This window comes from Alligator mississippiensis, unplaced genomic scaffold (genome assembly GCF_030867095.1).
Source record: "Alligator mississippiensis isolate rAllMis1 unplaced genomic scaffold, rAllMis1 scaffold_48, whole genome shotgun sequence".
Lineage (NCBI taxonomy): Eukaryota > Metazoa > Chordata > Crocodylia > Alligatoridae > Alligator > Alligator mississippiensis.
This window is the reverse complement of record NW_026775349.1, coordinates 45,001-50,000: the sequence shown is the minus strand read 5'-3', so window position 1 is coordinate 50,000 and position 5,000 is coordinate 45,001.

Below are 5,000 nucleotides of genomic sequence, written 5' to 3'. Positions count from 1 at the left end.
GCGGGTGCAGCAGCACGGTTCTTTTGCCCCGGAGGTTCCTCCGACCGACCTTCTGGAACCGAAGATGGGCATTTAGGGTCCTGAAAAACGTGTCCCCGAAAATCTCCGCGAACCTTTCTTGGCAATATTGTAGATGTGGCACCCGGCCCAGCCACCGGGGCAAACCACCAAAAGTGTCCGCCCTCCTGGATCGAAGGGTCGGACAAAGCCCATTTCAAAAACCTCATACGGACTTCCAGGCCTCTCCGGCGGGCCCAGGTCAACCGCTCGCCCCCCAGCAGCGAAATTTTTTTCTAAGTCCCACGCCGGACACCAGGTCAACACGGCTCTCTGGCAGGAGAAGCCCGCCGCTCCCGAGGAAGCGCCCCCGGCTTGCCCTGAACGCCGTAAGGGAGGGCGGCAGGTCACCGGGGCGAAACCGGAGCGGTGGCCGGTCTCCTGGAACTCTCCCCCGGCCTGGCCCGCCGGGCCGCTCCCGGCCGGAGCTCCCACGTTAACCGCTCCCAACGCAACCGAGCAGAAGTTTTCCAAGTCCCACGGCGGACACCAGGTCCTCCCGGTTCCCCGTCAGGAGAGCCCCGCCACTCCTGGGGAAGCAAGCACCGCTGCCTGCCCGACCTCCGAGCCCATCACCGGGGGGGGGGGCGGGAGCCGGAATCGCGGGCCAGAGCCTGGAACTCTCGCACGGCCAGGCCCGCCGGATCGGGGCACGCTGCCTCCACGCTCGGTTGACAAGGCAGCGCGGCACGGTTCTTTTGCCCCGGAGGTTCCTCTGACCGACTTTCTGGAACCGAACATGGGCATTTAGGGTCCTGAAAACCGAGTCCCCCAAAATCTCCGCGAACCTTTCTTGGCAATATTGTAGATGCGGCACCCGGCCCAGCCACCGGGGCCAACCGCCGAAAGTGTCCGCCCTCCTGGAGCGAAGGCCCGGGCAAGGCCCGTTTGAAAAACCTCATACGGACTTCCGGAGCGCGAGCCCGGGCGCCAGGTCGACCCAGGGCCGACCTCCCGGGCCCCAGAGAGGCACGTCTCCGCCGCGGAAGCCGCCTGATGCCCGCGCCGAAGGCCCCCGGGCCCGCCCGGCCTCCGCGCAGGGCACCGGGGAGAAGTAGGAATCGTGGCCGGGCTCCTGGAACTCCTGCCCGGCCTGCCCCGCGGAAGCATGCCGGGTTCTCCCGCCGCGCCGTGCAGGTTCTTCCGCCCCTCGCCGGGGTAGCCGGGCTCCAACCGCTGGGCCCCGCAGCCTGGAAGGGCCCCTGCGAGTCGCCCCCCGGCCTGCACGCCCGCCGTGCAGTCGACCGGGTCGAAGCCGGAATCGCGGCCGGGTTCCTGGAACTCTCGCCCGGCCTGCCCGCCCGGCCCGCCCCCCGGGCCGGGGCTCCAGTCGACTTGGAGCCAAACTCGGTTTTGACCCCCTCCTGCAGCACGGTCCGGCCCCGGAGGTTCCTCCGTCCGACCTCCTGGAACCCAAGATGGGCATCCAGGGTCCCGAAATCCGTGTCCCCGAAAATCTCCGCGAACCTTTCCTGGCAATATTGTAGATGCGGCACCCGGCCCAGCCACCGGGGGCAACCGCCGAAAGTGTCCGCCCTCCTGGAGCGAAGGCCCGGGCAAGGCCCGTTTCAAAAACCTCATACGGACTTCCGGAGCCCGAGCCCCGGCGCCAGGTCGACCCAGGGCCGACCTCCCGGGCCCCAGAGAGGCTCGTCTCCGCCGCGGAAGCCGCCCGCCGCCCGCGGCGAAGGCCCCCGGGCCCGCCCGGCCTCCGGGCAGGGCACCGGGGAGAAGTAGGAATCGTGGCCGGGCTCCTGGAACTCCTGCCCGGCCTGCCCCGCGGAAGCATGCCGGGTTCTCCCGCCGCGCCGTGCAGGTTCTTCCGCCCCTCGCCGGGGTAGCCGGGCTCCAACCGCTGGGCCCCGCAGCGTGGAAGGGCCCCTGCGAGTCGCCCCCCGGCCTGCACGCCCGCCGTGCAGTCGACCGGGTCGAAGCCGGAATCGCGGCCGGGTTCCTGGAACTCTCGCCCGGCCTGCCCGCCCGGCCCGCCCCCCGGGCCGGGGCTCCAGTCGACATGGAGCCAAACTCGGTTTTGACCCCCTCCTGCAGCACGGTCCGGCCCCGGAGGTTCCTCCGTCCGACCTCCTGGAACCCAAGATGGGCATCCAGGGTCCCGAAATCCGTGTCCCCGAAAATCTCCGCGAACCTTTCCTGGCAATATTGTAGATGCGGCACCCGGCCCAGCCACCGGGGGCAACCGCCGAAAGTGTCCGCCCTCCTGGAGCGAAGGCCCGGGCAAGGCCCGTTTCAAAAACCTCATACGGACTTCCGGAGCCCGAGCCCCGGCGCCAGGTCGACCCAGGGCCGACCTCCCGGGCCCCAGAGAGGCTCGTCTCCGCCGCGGAAGCCGCCCGCCGCCCGCGGCGAAGGCCCCCGGGCCCGCCCGGCCTCCGGGCAGGGCACCGGGGAGAAGTAGGAATCGTGGCCGGGCTCCTGGAACTCCTGCCCGGCCTGCCACGCGGAAGCATGCCGGGTTCTCCCGCCGCGCCGTGCAGGTTCTTCCGCCCCTCGCCGGGGTAGCCGGGCTCCAACCGCTGGGCCCCGCAGCCTGGAAGGGCCCCTGCGAGTCGCCCCCCGGCCTGCACGCCCGCCGTGCAGTCGACCGGGTCGAAGCCGGAATCGCGGCCGGGTTCCTGGAACTCTCGCCCGGCCTGCCCGCCCGGCCCGCCCCCCGGGCCGGGGCTCCAGTCGACTTGGAGCCAAACTCGGTTTTGACCCCCTCCTGCAGCACGGTCCGGCCCCGGAGGTTCCTCCGTCCGACCTCCTGGAACCCAAGATGGGCATCTAGGGTCCCGAAATCCGTGTCCCCGAAAATCTCCGCGAACCTTTCCTGGCAATATTGTAGATGCGGCACCCGGCCCAGCCACCGGGGGCAACCGCCGAAAGTGTCCGCCCTCCTGGAGCGAAGGCCCGGGCAAGGCCCGTTTCAAAAACCTCATACGGACTTCCGGAGCCCGAGCCCCGGCGCCAGGTCGACCCAGGGCCGACCTCCCGGGCCCCAGAGAGGCTCGTCTCCGCCGCGGAAGCCGCCCGCCGCCCGCGCCGAAGGCCCCCGGGCCCGCCCGGCCTCCGGGCAGGGCACCGGGGAGAAGTAGGAATCGTGGCCGGGCTCCTGGAACTCCTGCCCGGCCTGCCCCGCGCATGCATGCCGGGTTCTCCGGCCGCGCCGTGCAGGTTCTTCCGCCCCTCGCCGGGGTAGCCGGGCTCCAACCGCTGGGCCCCGCAGCCTGGAAGGGGCCCTGGGAGTCGCCGCCGGCCTGCACGCCCGCCGTGCAGTCGACCGGGTCGAAGCCGGAATCGCGGCCGGGTTCCTGGAACTCTCGCCCGGCCTGCCCGCCCGGCCCGCCCCCCGGGCCGGAGCGCCAGTCGACATGGAGCCAAACTCGGGGTTGACCCTCGCCTGCAGCACGGTCCGGCCCCGGAGGTTCCTCCGTCCGAGCTCCTGGAACCCAAGATGGGCATCTAGGGTCCCGAAACCCGTGTCCTCGAAAATCTCCGCGAACCTTTCCTGGCAATATTGCAGATGCGGCACCCGGCCCAGCCACCGGGACGAACCGCCGAAAGTGTCCGGCCTCCTGGAGCGAAGGCCCGGGCAAGGCCCGTTTGAAAAACCTCATACGGACTTCCAGGGCCGGAGCCCCGGCGCCAGGTCGACCGCGGGCCTCCCTCCCGGGGCCCAGCACGGCTCGTCTCCCCCGCGGGAGCAGCCCGCCGCCCTCGCCGAAGGCCCCCGGACCTGCCCGGCCTCCGGGCAGGGCACCGGGGAGAAGCCGGAATCGCGGCCGGGCTCCTGGAACTCTCGCCCGGCCAAGCCGCTCGGCCCGCCCCTGGGCCGGAGCTCCAGTCGACATGGAGCCAAACTCGCGGTTGAACCTCTCCTGCAGCACGGTCCGGCCCCGGAGGTTCCTCCGTCCGAGCTCCTGGAACCCAAGATGGGCATCTAGGGTCCCGAAACCCGTGTCCCCGAAAATCTCCGCGGACCTTTCTCGGCAATATTGTAGATGCGGCACCCGGCCCAGCCGCCGGGAGCAACCGCCGAAAGTGTCCGGCCTCCTGGAGCGAAGGCCCGGGCACGGCCCGTTTGAAAATCCTCATACGGACTTCCAGGGCCGGAGCTCGGGAGCCAGGTCGACCCCGGGCCTCCCTCCCGGGCGTTAGGGCGGCTCGTCTCCCCCGCGGGAGCAGCCCGCTGCCCGCGCCGAAGGCCCCCGGACCCGCCCGGCCTCCGGGCAGGGCACCGGGGAGAAGCCGGAATCGCGGCCGGGCTCCTGGAACTCTCGCCCGGCCAAGCCGCTCGGCCCGCCCCTGGGCCGGAGCTCCAGTCGACATGGAGCCAAACTCGCGGTTGAACCCCTCCTGCAGCACGGTCCGGCCCCGGAGGTTCCTCCGTCCGAGCTCCTGGAACCCAAGATGGGCATCTAGGGTCCCGGAAACCGTGTCCCCGAAAATCTCCGCGGACCTTTCTCGGCAATATTGTAGATGCGGCACCCGGCCCAGCCACCGGGACGAACCGCCGAAAGTGTCCGCCCTCCTGGAGCGAAGGCCCGGGCACGGCCCGTTTGAAAAACCTCATACGGACTTCCGGAGCCCGAGCCCCGGCGCCAGGTCGACCCAGGGCCAACCTCCCGGGCCCCAGAGAGGCTCGTCTCCCCCGCGGGAGCAGCCCGCCGCCCGCGCCGAAGGCCCCCGGACCTGCCCGGCCTCCGGGCAGGGCACCGGGGAGAAGCCGGAATCGCGGCCGGGTTCCTGGAACTCTCGCCCGGCCCGCCCCTGGGCCGGAGCTCCAGTCGACATGGAGCCAAACCCGGGGTTGACCCCCTCCTGCAGCACGGTCCGGTCCCGGAGGTACCCCTGCCCGACCTCCTGGAACCCAAGATGGGCAACTAGGGTCCCGAAAAGCGTGTCCCCGAAAATCTCCGCGGACCTTTCCTGGCAATATTGTA